Consider the following 14824-nt stretch of genomic DNA (forward strand, 5'->3'; position numbering starts at 1 on the left):
GGGATCAAAGGCCCCTCTCGATTTTGAGGTTGAGGGGATATCACCAGCTCCGGGTCGAGAGGATGGAGGAATAAAACATGGATTAGAGTGGACTTACTGGCATTCTACCATAAAATACAACTATTGTGACTCTAGCAATGGAAGAAAATGTATCATTGATGCAAAGACAGTGGCCGCAGTAGTTGCTGAGGGCAGGGAGAGGGAAGAAGAGATGTGATGTGGGGGCATTTTCGGGAAGTAGAGGCATCCTAAATAATATTGCAGGGTCAAATGCTGGACATTATATATGCTGCCATAACCCACTGAATGGACTGGGGGAGAGTCTAAACTACAATGTAAAGTACAATCCATGCAGTGCAGCATTGCTCCAAAATGTATTCACCAAATGTAATGAATGTGCCACAATGATGAAAGAGGTTGTTGATGTGGGAAGAGTCGTGGGGAGTGGTGGAGTATATGAGAACCTCTCATATTTTTTAATGCAACATTTTTTTTGTGATCTATGTATGTTTAAAAAATAAATAAAAACTTATTTTAAAATAAATAAATAACCATGTTCTGGGTGTCTCTACTTGAATTTCTGACAAGTACTTCAGAATTCTCTAAAACTGAACTACCTACAATCCAATAGATAAAACATATCTGGGAATCATTAAAAACATCAACAACTAAATAGATCCCATGCATGATAGTAAAAGATACATTATTTAGATACTGTTTCCTACATTCACCTTTAAAAGATCCTTGATCTGGAATTGTTCATTAGGATCAAAAGACAAATAGGAGAATCAAACAGAATTTTGGACATTTGGGGAAAAGGAGCATAGGATACAGAAGAAAATTTCAGCTTTTACTTGAGATCTGTTGTAGGTTAAATTAGGTTGCCCAAGAAAACACATCTTCTTACTCTTAATCTGCATCCCTGTAAGCCTGAACCCACTGTAAATGGGATTTGTATTAGGGAGTGGCCAACTGAAGCAGGGTGGGTCTGAATCTGAATTACAGGCCCTATAACAAGAAGGCCACAGGGAGAAGCTGAAAGTCATCAGGAACCTGAAGAGTGGGAATAAAGGAGAAGACATCATCCTGTTACAGGAGGCAGAAATACAAGCCCAGGAACCCCAGGGACATCTGAGGATGTGACCATCTTTGGGGAGAAAGCAAGGGCTTAGTTTGCAAAAGCTGCTGGAATGCAATATACCAGAAGAGGGTTGGCTTTTCAATGGGGATTTACTAACTTATAAGCTTACAGTTTTGAGGCTGTGAAAACATCCACATCAAGGCATCATCAGGTGATGCTTTCTCCCGAAAGACCGGCTGCAGGTGCTCCTTTATCACATGGCAAAGCACATGGCACCATCTGCTGGTCTCTTCGTTCTCCTCATTCTTCTTCTATTGTTTCAGCTTCTGGCCTCCTCTCTGGGCTTCTGCTGGTTTCTCTCTTCCTGCAGCTTTTCTCTCTGCTCCTCTGCTTTCTTTCTCCATATACAGCCCATTTATAAAGGACTCCAGTAAGAGGGTTAAGACCCACACTGGGCTACAGCTTAACTGAAGCAACCTCATCAAAATGTTCCATCCACAATAGGTTCACACCCACAGGAATGGACCAGCTTTATTAAGAACATGATTTTTGGGGGGCCACAGTCTCATACAGTCTCAAACTACCATAGAAAGTATTGCGGATATCCTCATTTTGGATTTCTTCTAGCTTCAAAACCATGAGCCAATAAATTCCTATTTATTGCCTAAACCAGTTTGCAATATTTGTGATAGCAGCTCAGGCAAATGAAGGCAAGAAATGAAATGAAATGGAGAAGAGATCACACTGTAGATCCAGACCCACCTTTACACACGGCAGATGGCAGAGGCCTAAGCAGGCAGTCAGCAGACCACAGTGATGCGTGTGACGGGGGGGTGGGATACATCCTTCTTCTGATAGGGACATTTAAACCCATAGTGCTGAAGACAATTCCAAGAGACATAAGGGCAAACGAGCTTTTAAAAGGAACATATTAGAAAACAAAGCCAATATCTAAAAACCTGATTTCAAAATATAGTGGGAAGGCATAATTTCATTACATTTTTGGTGCTCAAATTTTCGTTCCCAACACTCACTGCTTGCTCTAGTAACCCATGTGCTCTGTCCTATCAAAGACCACACTGCCTAGACCTAAAAGGACTGAAGAATCAATAAGCCCAGCCCCTTATTTTGTGACGTCCCAGTGACTTGTTCACTTGCTCAGCATCACACGGTATTAAATGGCAAGGCCCAGATCTAGAACTCTGGTCTGGCCCTTGTCTACAGCCCTTTCCTCCACATACTGCAACCTCACAGCTCAATATACCTCAACACACAAACTATAGTTCCTGTTTTTCCTTTTACACTTTATCATTGGGTCAGTTTTATTTTTAAATTGTTAAAAATAGTATCTTTTCAGGGAGAAAATAAATGGTATTCCTGCAGGAAAACACGAAGTCAATGAAAAGAATAACATTGAGACCACGAAGGAAGCATGTAGAAAATGTCTTTTAAGTTAACATTAAAAGTTTGGGGAAGTGGACTTGGCCCAGTGGTTAGGGCATCCGTCTACCACATAAGAGGTCCGCGGTTTAGACCCCGGGCCTCCTTGACCCATGTGGAGCTGGCACCACTCAGTGCTGATGCACACAAGGAGTGCCGTACCATGCAGGGGTGTCCCCCACATAGGGATGTCCCCCGCATAGGGGAGCCCCACGCGCAAGGAGTGCACTCTGTAAGGAGAGCCCTGAAGCATGAACGAAAGTGCAGCCTGCCCAGGAATGGCGCCGCACACACGGAGAGCTGACACAGCAAGATGATGCAACAAAAAGAAACACAGATTCCCGTGCCGCAGCAGACAAAGAACACACGGCAAGTAGACACGGAGAACAGACAACTGGGGGTGGGGGGAAGGGGAAAGAAATAATAAAATAAAATTTTTACAAAAACTTTTATTTGATGGGGGTGGGGAGAGAAATGGGGAGTTAATGCTTAATGGGTGCAGAGTTTCTGTTTGGGGTGATGGAGAAGTTTGGTAATGGATGGTGGTGATGGTAGCACAACACTGTGAATGTAATTAATACCCGAAATTGTATATCTGAAAGTAACTAATGAAAACTTTATTTTAAAAGTTTTTTTAAAAGCATAAAACACTTGTAACCCAGTTGTTAGCTGGGGCCCTCCCACCCCTTGAGGCAAAATAAACTTGCCTAAACTTCCATTCTAGGCTCAGTATAAGTCCCAAGCCCACTAAGATCTCCCTTCCCCTGGGAAATGGCCTCCTGGCTTCTGCCCTGTGGGCTCCCATTTCAATGCTAACAGGAAACCCACCCCTTCATTTTTTGATACTCCCCTGTCCAAATCATTACCACACAGTAGTCACGGTTCTACCAGCTTTTACTCAAGATTAAGAAGGATTTCCCCAGTCAGACTCACAGCTCTCTCACTCCTGCTTTGCAACCTCCTCTGCACACACTGCCTTCTGCCACCTCTCAGAGGACCCCTCTGAGATTCTCTATCTGGAGTGCACAGCATTTGCGACCCTTCAACCCCAAACACTTAGTGTAGCATTTTTCCAAACACAAACTTCCCCCTCCAAGATGGGGTCTTTTAACACTTCCCCTCGTGGCAGAGCTCATTCTTTTTCCAGAGAAGATTAATATCTAACCCCAGGGATGTGTGGACAATATTCAAGCAGTCCCATAACTTCTTTAAAGTGTTTCAGCTTAAAATTCATGTTGTTCATTCACGCCACTCTAAAACTTACTCTGTAATGCAATTCTTCAAACTGTAAAAGGAAAATCGATGCTCGGGAAAGATGTTTCTATTCCTCCCACCCCAGCATACAGAATTACCATCTATGGGATTTGTGACTCTGATTTTGAGAAGATCGGCAAGGGGGGAGGAGGGGGTGTCTGCAAAAGCCGTAGCAGGGAATCAGAAACACTAATGTCACTATTTTGGAAAGCGTGAAAGAAATTGTTCATTTACTTAAGATAAGGCTGTAGAGGCTAACAATTTTATTTGGGCCTGGCAACAGCAACACTGGTTATCTCATGGGGAAATGGATTAATTATTTACTTAAATATGCTTTCCCAGAGAAGATCTTTCCACAGATGAAAAAAGAATTTAAGGGGTGTCTGGTGTTGAGAAAACCAGGAACTGTTATTTCAAATGTCACAGTAAATCAAAATATTGATTTCAATATGTGTCCAAGTAGAATATTTTCAATCCTTGTCCCAGACCTGGATCAATCTCGAATGGTAATGAACAACTTATTGTGGTTTCAAATGCACATTCAATCCTCAGTTCTTGGGCAATATTCATAGTTTCCTGTAGCCAAACCAAGATGAAAGAGTTGTTGGTTTTACCTCTCCATTTTGCAGCAATCTCAAGGTAATTGCCTTAGACTTCTGCTTGACGTTGCTGTAGAAACTGAAGGCTGGCTCTCCCACCATCTCCCAGAATGTCATTAAATCATTTTGCACTCTTCTGTCTTCAGTCTGTTTTAGTGATTGACAGAGCAGCATGAGTTAGACTTTACACTGTATTTACTTGGAATTAGTGAGTCTCTGGGTCAGTCAATCTCTTCCAACAAAGCCAGTCCAATTCCATTCACAAGTGTTTTTTGAGTGTCTTTGGTGTGTTTGGCATTGTGTTAGGTACCAGCAATACAAAAGAATGGCACAGCCTCTTTTGCAGTAGAGTGAAGCAGGGTTGGGGTATCTTTTAAAATAATTAAATCATACTATCTTGTTCTCCATGCATTTGTTTTTCAGATTTTTTTAATTTTTAATTTTATTTTATTTCTCTCCCTTTCCCCCCATTGTCTGCTCTCTGTGTCCATTCGCTGTGTGTTCTTCTTTTTCTTGCATTTTTGTCAGCAGCGCCGGGCATATGTGTCTCTTTTTGTTGCGTCATCTTGCTGCGTCAGCTCTCCATTTGTGTGGCACCACTCCTGGGCAGGCTGTGCTTTTTTCACGCAGGGCAGTTCTCCTTGTGGGGACGCACTCTTTGTGCATGGGGCTCCCCTACACGGGGGACACCCCCGCGTGGCACGGCACTCCTGGCATACATCACCACTGCACATGGACCAGCTCACCACACAGGTCAGGAGGCCCTGGGTTTGAACCCTGGGCCTCCCATATGGCAGGCAGACACTCTATCAGTTGAGCCACATCCACTTCCTTCCATGCATTCTTAACAAAGGCGATATCACTCCCAGAGGGCATGAAAATTGATTCTTGGGATGGCAAAAAACAAAACAAAACAACAGATAGTACAGTAGCTTGTGACCTTCCCAAGCTCAACCCTACTTGACAAACTCATATTCGTCAGTACTTAATTTCTCTTGTTAATTTCTCCTTTGGGGATGATAATGGAAAAAAGGTTGGGAACCACATCTATCCTCTGAGCTTCCACTAAACTGATCTTCAACCATATCATTCTGCTCACAAACACTTCATTAGTTTCTTGCTGCTTTCTGAATTACAATCTCCTGGTATTGATATTTCAGTCCCAACCTACATTTTCCACTTTCTCTGCCATTACCTCCCTCCAAAAGCTCTGCAAGCCACGTAAACCAGACTGCACAATGGTCTCCAAATAAGCCTCATGCTTGTTCACCCCGAACTCCTCTTCTTGCTCTAAGGACCTCTCCTCACCTTATCTTAGGGCTATTCCAAATACCTCCTCCTCCACTAGCCTTTTTTCAACCCTTCATTGTGGGAAAGATGGTTTCTTCTCTTCACAGGGCATTTTCTTCTTAGTTCTTAATGCTACCCTGCTTGTTTGGTTTTGTGTTCAAGTTGTTTGGTGGTTTTTTTTAATGTCCTTTGCCACGTGAAAAACTCCTTGATTCTATTCGCCTCAAAATCTCCCACAATGCCTGCATACTCTTCTTTGCACATGCTGGATGCTCTTACTAAGTATGCGTGGAATTGAAAAGGAGGAGAGCCTTAACTCTATTAAAAACATGACAACATACACCAGTATACATCCTCATTGGGATAACAAAATCATATACAAAAAAGTATGAATGAAAGAAATAGTTAAGTAGCAGTTAATATGATTAAAATGATGAAGAGGGCAAAATAATTTGAAATTTATTGGAATCACTGACATATACTAAGAAAATTAAAGTGAAGTTCACTTTTCAAAAAGCAACTTTATAAACTTACCAATTGTTATTAACCATAATTACTATCCTGGAAGGAAGCCAACTCTTCTTGAAACCAGGTGAATCTTGACAAGCTAATCATCACAGGTGTGAGTCAGAAACAAGTCTATTTTAAGAAGGGTGAGTCCTCTTCTTCAACCCCCACAGGGGTGAATAATACCTAATTTTAAGTTAATGACAAACTTGTAAACAGCTATCATAAAAAAGAATTGTGACTTAATAGTATTAAGATGAAAACACTCCCCAGATTGACCAAAGGAGTCAATGCAATCTCTTCAAAATCCAATATGTTTTTGTTTTTTATTTCTGCAGACATTGACAAGCTGATCCTAAAGTTCATATGGAAATCCAAGGACTCAGGATAGTCAAAAGGATCTTGAAAAAGAACGGAGTTGAAGAACTCACACCTCCTGATTTCATAACTTACTACAGGCAACAGTAGTCAAGAATGTTACTGGCCTAAAGACAGACACATAGAGCAAGGTAGGCTAATTACAAATCTAGAAATAAACCCTTACATTTATGGTCAATTGATTTTGACAAAGGTGCTAAGACCAGTCAATGGGAAGACAACAGTCTTTTCAACAAATGGTACTGACACTACTGGGTATCTACATACACAAGAATGTAGCTGCACTCCTACCCTCCTACCTTACACAATACACAAAAATTCATTCCAAATTAATCATAGACCTAACATTACAACTATAAAAATCTAGGAAGCTAACTTAGGAGAAAATCTTTACCTTGCATTTGGCAATGGATTCTCAGATATGAAACGAAAAGCACAGACAATGGAAACAAAAAACAGACATCATTAAAATTAAAAAAACTTTTATGCATCAAAGGACACCATGCAGAGAATGAAAAGACAAACCACAGACTGGAAGAAAATATTTGCATATCATACATCTGATAAGGACTTACATACAGAATATACAAAGAACTCTTACAACTCTACAATAAAAGACAACCCATTTTAAAAATGGGCAAAGGACTTGAATAGACATTTCTCCAAAGAGGATATGAGAAACCACTTCACATCTACTGGACTGGCTATGAGAAAAAAGATGGACAAGAACAAGCATTAGCAAGGATATGAAGAAATTAGAACTCTCATACATTGCTGGTGAGAATGGAAAGTGAAGCAGCCACTTTGGCAAAGTTTGGCAATTCTTCAGCATGTTAAACACAGAGTTACCACATGGCTCAGCAATTCTACTCCTACGTATATACCCGAAAGAAATGAGAACATCCATCTACCCAGAGACATGTAATGTTCACAGCAGCACTATTCACAATAAGTAAAATGTAGAAACAACGCAAATGCCCATCAACTAACAAAAGGATAAATAAAATGTGGTATAGTCATAAACAGGAATGATGTACTGACACAACATGGATGAACCTTGAAAACATTAAGTGCAGTGAAAGAAGCTAGTCAAAAAGGACCATGTGCTGTATGATTCCATTCACATGAATCCTGAATAGGCAAGTAGATTGGTGTTTGCCTGGGCCTGGAGGGGAGGGGAGAAGGACTGAAAGGAAATGAGGCTTAATTGCTAATGGAGCATCTTTTGGGGATGCTGGAAATGTTCTAAACTTAGATTGTGGTGATGGTTGCATACCTCTGAGAATATATTAAAAAGCATTGAACTGTACACATTATATAAGTCAATTGTATAGTATGAGAATTATGTTTCAATAAAGTTGTAAAAAAGGAATTGAATAAAGAAGTGAAAAAACTTACTTTAGCTTTTGGCTTAAAAACAGTGAACAATTATAGAGAATGATTTTGGGTCTATCCCATCATAGCCAAGACACACCAAACCTAATAACTTGGAAAAGCAGGCTCTGAAATGAGTTATTAACATTGGATTTTGATTTCTGTGTTCCAAGAAATGAATTCCTGGGGTTGATGAGTAAAGTTCTTACTCACAAATTAAGAATCTCACTCCTGGGAGGTGGACTTGGCCCAGTGGTTAGGGCATTCGTCTACCACATGGGAGGTCTGCGGTTCAAACCCCGGGCCTCCTTGACCCATGTGGAGCTGACCCACGTGCAGTGCCGATGCGCACAAGAAGTGCCCTGCCACGTAGAGGTGTCCCCGCATAGGGGAGACCCACAAGCAAGAAGTCTGCCCCGTAAGGAGAGCTGCCCAGCATGAAAGAAAGTGCAGCCTGCCCAGGAGTGGTGCCACACACACAGAGAGCTGACACAACAAGATGACGCAACAAAAAGAAACACAGATTCCCGTGCTGCTGACAACAACAGAAGCAGACAAAGAAGACGCAGCAAATAGACACAGAGAACAAACAACTGGGGTGGGGGGAAAGGGGAGAGAAATAAATAAATAAATAAATCTTAAAAAAAAGAATCCAACTCCTTTCCTGAGAGGAAATGCTTGACCTCCAGCAGGTTTCTCTCCTGATCTGCTCTTATCACCCTCAAAAGTGTGAGAAACTCATGGAAGCTGTTCTCCTCTGTTCACGGCAGATCACCAGAGAGACCTACTTCCCTTTCGGAGGGCTTCACCATCTGTCAGCTACTACCATCGATTCTCTATACACCAAACAGTTCAATACAATAATTGGGACTCTTTCTTAAAATGAGCATAAATTTGACATCTAAAAGTAGAGACTCTTGAAGTGGCTGGGACAGAGCTGGAAGGGCAACAGCACATTCAGAGCAGGTGCTCAGAAGCCCCAGGTGATGAGAGTCCACCTCTACCCAACTCCAACACATGCGCAGAGGTACGTTTGGCTCAGATTTAGGACATAGTATGGAGAATTTTTGAGATGGCCTGGTGTGAGTTGAGGAGATATTGGGAGAGGTCATTGAAGATGGAAGGCTTAAAAGCTTAGGTCCATTTTTGAATGGGGGTTGGGACTCTGTAGTCACGTATGAGCCTAGACATCCAGGTTAATGAAGAGGGCCCAAGAAGGACAGACTTCAGTGTAACTCTGTGGTGGACTGCAGGCGCTAGAGGCTAGAGTTGCAGTGCAACCTTTCATCTTTCCCTCCTGGAGCCTGTTCAGTGGAGGGGAGCCCCACCAGCCAGACCCAGCCAGGCAGAGGGCAGCATCGCTCTGTCTAGAAGGACTGGGGCATGGGCAACTGACCCAAGCCAGTTAAATGGAAGCCTCTGGAACCTCTTGGGAAAGAGACACCACTTTCCTTGGGGTTGCAGTGCACACTGGTTTGGAGGAAGGCAACCCAAAGTTCAAATTCTGTCTCATCACTTAGTAGCTGTGTGTCCTCAAACAATTTAACCTTTTGGCATCTCAGTTTCTTCATCTATATAACGGGGGATAATAATGCAACCTCTACAGAGTTATTACAAGGACAAAATTAAATAATGTAACACACAAAGCACAATACCTGGCCCCCAAGAGCCACTCACTCAGTAATGACACCTATTTTGAAATAGGGATGGGAGGAGCCTTGTGGAAGGGGAGGCAAGGGAAAGTACTTGCCCAATGATACCGATAACATTTTAAAATTTCTCATCACAGAAAAACCTTATACCCACACTTCTGATGATTATGCTTCTCTTAGATCAACCAGTCATATAAATGCGAACATTCGCATTGTTTCATTATGATTAATTCTCCCAATTAAAAAGTACCTACCAGAATCTATTAGTGGTGGTTTTCTATTTGATAGCCTCCAAAATGGAATATGAAAGGTTTTGACTATACAACCTTATTAGTCAGAAGCTTTGCATAAACCTCTATAAAAACAATGTAATAAGTACATGATAAGACATGAGAAAATATTAAATTAAAGAAGACCCTATGAATATGGGCTCTTTTTAATTTGGGACATTTTAAGCATATGAAAGTTGCAGGCAGAGGATACAGCTGTCAACAAGTTGAATAATCTGTTCCAAGTTAACTCACTGCCTTTCCCTATTTTTAAACATCACTCACAAGAGTTTAGCATCACAATACAAATTCATATGTCATCTGTCAAAATAATTTTCAAAAAAATAGATAATAATTTTCTCTTCATACATCTTATACAAATCTTTGTAATAAAACACCAGCTCTTAAAGACAAGAACCCTTCTCACTGAGTGATTAAGGAATGACTACCCAGTTCAAAGTACCCAAATACAAAGTGTTTCATTAGATTACCTTGTATTTGAAATTTTTATTATTTGACTTCCTCTGAATAGAATTACAATGTGATATATAATCATGTTAAAGCTTTGAATAATTATCATGCTGATCAGGAAAGTCTAAAACAGTTTTAGTAGGAATGTCAACTTTTTTTCCCCCAGTTTTGAGAGCACAGTGACAACTGAGCTCACAAAAGCTGTGCAGGGTACATAACTTTCCCAGCTCTTTATTTAGGCAGGAACTGAGCCATGCCCATTACACAGTGAATTGTTTCCTTTTCTTAAGAGCTTTGTGCCAGGCAGTACTGTGTCCCCATTTACATAGAGCCCTCATTCCTACCCCGTGAGGTAGGTGTTATTTCTGCTTACAGAGGAGGAAGCTGAGACCTTACTAAGTTGTCCAGGATTGGTAGTTAAAATCAAGCCCAGGTCCATCTGACTTCCCACCACTATTCTAAACTGCCTCCCGCAATATGGTCTGCTTTCTCACAAATACTAGCCTTCGAGCTCTGAATACACCCAAATCATGTGAGTCACAGACACCCTCACCTGCTCTTTACCCCATCATGACTCTAGTATCAGTCAGAGGTGGGTGGGAAACTGGGTACTTTTGTTGCTCCCCAGGTGAGATATCATTGTCATCAGCTTTGGGCCCAACTGAAGAGCTGGAATGGGGCAAGGATGGCAGGTAAGGGGAAATAAAGAGTCTGAGGTTACTATTCAGTGAATTCTAAGGGCTGAAATTGCCAGTGCTCAGTAAACTTTTTTCATGCTGAATGCTTGTTATTTGCTTTTGTTTGTTTAGGGCCACAAAGTAGATGTAAATGTTGTCTTTTCCTGCTAATGGCTAGAAATTGTAATATGTACTAATTTGTTCTACAAGTGGCAAAAGAGTCACACCAACACATCACTGTTCCAAAACTAGGATGGGCTCTGAAGGAGTGAGGGCCACTGGGCTCCATGGGAAAGGGCCTAAAGGCTCAAAGGCCTGCTCCCCTGCTCAGGGGCTGACTGGTTGCATCTCCTCAGGGAATTCAGTTGATTTCAGCTTCTCCACCAGTAAAACGAATGTAGAAAGAACCTCAGGAGGTTGCTGTGTGATTTAATAACATAGGCAAACTGATCAGCTTTTCATGTCATAGCTATAGGATTTACCAGGTTTCCCAGGCTAAGGGATCACATGAAAAAAACAAGAAAGTATAAAATCCACATGGACTCGAAGGAGCAGGGAGTAATATGAGGTGGCTGGAGCTGGGGACCAGTGGAGAGTCAGTGAGGGGACACTGCAGGATCAGACAGCAAAGGGGTCCAGAGGCCAGGTGAAGGAAGAGTACTAGAGCACACAGGGCTAAGATTCACGCAGGATTTGAAAAACGAAGCTGACTGTAAGAGTACGGAAAACGGTGGAGAATGTCGCCCGCAAAGAGAGACCTGCAGCAGTTCTAGACCCTGGAGATGGCAAGGAAAGAAATTTGAGGAAGTGGAAGCCACACAACTTGATAGCTAATTTACACCACAAAAATAGACTGGTTACACCAGGGGCAGGATGAGCAGTGGGGAATGGGGAGTTAATGCTTAATGGATACCAAATTTCTGTTTGGGTTGATGGAATGTTTTGGTAATTCAAGGTCAGGATAGTACCACATCGCCGTGAATGTAATTAAGCACTACCAAATTGAATATCTAACTTGGCTAAAATGTGTTACCACAATAAAATATATTTTTTTAATTTATTGGTTAAGAAAGAGGGAATATTTAGAATCCTTAAGAATGAGGAATGAACAATGAACTAGAGTAGACTTACTGGTTATTCTACTATAGACTTATTGTGATTCTAGCAATGAAAAATTTTTATCATTGATGTGGAGGCAGTGGCCAGAGCAGGTGCTGAGGGGAGGGAGAGGGAAAAATAGGTGTAATATGGGGGGCATTTTTGGGACTTAGGAATTGTCCTGAATGACACTGCAATGACAGATGCAGGCCATTATATATCTTCTAATAACTTACAGAATCACACGGGAGAGAGTGTAAACTACAATATAAACTATAATACACACTCAGTGGCAATGCTCCAAAATGGCTGAAACAAATGTACCACACTAATGAAGGATGTTATTAATGTGGGAAAATGTGGGAAGGGTAGAGAGGGGGACATATGGGAATCCCCTATATTTTTTATGTAAAGTTTGTGTAATCTAAGTATATTTAAAAAATAAAAAGTATATATTTAAAAACCTATTAAACAAAGAGAGACTATTCCTGATTTAAATAGAACCATTGTTCTTAATAATAAAAACTATTATGGGCCTATAGAAAAATAGATGAATCAGCAGCAAAACTTCTATTATGCTTTCTGGACTTTGGATGTGCTGGCAAAATGGAAGTTAGAGAGCAAATCTTTTTCTAGTCACTTACTTGATTCTAGGAGGTGATTAGGTACCTCTGTTCTTTTCTTGGGCTCCTCCACTAGGTTCTTCAAAAGGAGGGATGATACCTTGTTAAATGATTCTTTGGCATTCTTTGGTTCTCTGCTGGAGGGTTTCACCACAGCCATTTTATCACGAAAAGCAGTGCCTTCTTTTTTGAACCAAATGTTCTGGGGAGAAAACAGAAGCAGCATAATCATCCATGAGAGACCAAGCGCATTTTTCTCCTCAATCCTTGACAAAGGTACCTCTTGTCCCTCCCATGGTTAACTGTGGTTCAAGACCCCTGCCTCCCTCTTGGCTGCCGGGCTCTGGGTTCCCACAAACAGGTGTCCCATTAGTCTCCTTATATCATATATCACAACCAGATATCCTGCCATTGCTCCAAGCCTGCCAGAGCCCTTAATGCTCCTCAGTAGCTTTCGCCAGAATGTCCTCCTTGATGAGATGCTGCTTGAGCTGTCAGTGGGGCCCATGGAGGGAAAAGGAAAGGATATCAGAGTCAATTAAGTTTGGAAAAAGTAGAAGTAAACAGGTCTCTTCCATTCTGGGATTTCTCCAAATCGGTCTCTTGGATATATGGAACCAAGGAACACTTTAAACATTTAGGAGCCACCTTCCTGGGCCCCTCTCCCAACAGCGGGCACTGCGGGGTGGACGAATCCACAGTCCAGCCAGGTTCCTGTCCCTCCTCCATGCCTCAAGCGCCTTTCCTAGGAGCCCCGTGGGCCCTGCTGCATGCTGTACCCTTTGCCAGATCTGCCTTCCCATAACATTCTCATCTTAAGTTCCACCAACTTCATAAGGCCCACCCTATCCCCACATCCTTCCAAGTTCTTTGGCAACTACTGCCTCTGCTATTCGGTTGGCATTTAACAATTGACTGCCTTGTGATAGCACTTTACAAATTCCACACTTCTTTGTACCTTGGGGCCTTTTCACAGGCTGCAAGGCTGCTCTGGGAAGCCCCCCAAAAATTCATGCAAAATACAGCGAATATACAGGAGGTGCTTGGCACTGCCTTTCTGGAAGAAGGAGTTCCTCCTTTCACTGCACTTCCACCCCCTCTTCCCAGTAGCCGCCAAGATGGGCGGTTCCCCAGCAAGGCCTCTCCCGACCTCATTTCCCTCCTCTAAATCCACACTCCCTCCCCATCTCCTCCCGGACCCCACTCCTTCCCTGCCAGTAGCCCCAGGGAAGCTCCAGAGCTCCGCGTTTCCCCACACCTCCCATTCTGGCGGCCCATCCCTAGGGAGAGCCTGTAGCGGCCGGCCTGTCCTCTCGCTCCATCCTCTGGGCTGGACCCTCTCACCCCTGCCAAACGCCTACTCCCCTCGGCGCCCCCGCACCGCCCCCTGCTAGGAGTACGGGAAGACCCCAGGGCCGCCCCACCCCTCCTCCTGCAGCCCTGCCGGCCCGCCTCTCTCGACCCGGTGACTCGAGGCCGGACTCCGCCGGGGGCTCAGACCGCCTCAGCGCTCCGCCTGCCCCCAGCCCGCCCCGGCGCCAGCACCCGGCCGCTCCCACCCGAGAGGGTTCAGCCGAAGGATCTGCCCCGCGGCGGCCGCGCTCAGCCGTCGCCACCACAACGCCGACGCGCTCCGAGCCCGCGACCGGAAGCGACCGGCCTCCCGACGGGGCGGGGGAGGCGGCGGCCCCGGCCCGAGGGACGGGGGCTGGGGGCTATTTTGTGGGGCTCGGAGCAGTCTTGGGGTGTGAAGGAGGAACTGACAGCCGACTGAGAAACGGCAGCGAGCGGGCTCCTGAGGGGGAAGGGGAAGGCGCGGCCTCCGCCGACAGGCAGGCGGGAGAGCAGCCCTGGGGCAAGGGGCGGTGTCTCAGGGCGGGGTCTCAGGGCGGGGCCTCCGAGCGCCCGGGGTGGCGCTTCCGCCTCAGGCTTTCAGTCACCGCCGCATACCCTCTTTTTTATAGTTTTTTTTTGTTTTACATTTTCTGTTATTATAAATTTCAAATATATGCAAAGGTAGGCAGAATGGTTTATTGAACCTTCAATACCCAGCTGCAGCAAGGATCCCAAGCGGCCAATCTATGCCTCCCCCACTGCCTGCATTATTTTGA

General features: G+C 43.5%; 1 long non-coding RNA gene across 5 annotated transcripts in view; it reads right to left on the reverse strand.

Annotated features, from left to right (window-relative positions):
• Positions 1-14550, reverse strand: part of LOC101421654 (uncharacterized) — a 66002-nt gene extending 51452 nt beyond the window's left edge. For 3 of the 5 annotated variants that reach the window (XR_011649292.1, XR_011649291.1, XR_009186630.2), the window contains exons 1-2: positions 14273-14550; positions 12735-12915 (exon numbers count right to left, since the gene is read on the reverse strand). This is a non-coding gene — a long non-coding RNA (uncharacterized lncRNA). The other 2 variants (XR_011649293.1, XR_009186632.2) reach the window with 2 other exon arrangements.
• Positions 14551-14824: the final 274 nt, after the last annotated feature.

This window comes from Dasypus novemcinctus, chromosome 7, assembly GCF_030445035.2.
Source record: "Dasypus novemcinctus isolate mDasNov1 chromosome 7, mDasNov1.1.hap2, whole genome shotgun sequence".
Lineage (NCBI taxonomy): Eukaryota > Metazoa > Chordata > Mammalia > Cingulata > Dasypodidae > Dasypus > Dasypus novemcinctus.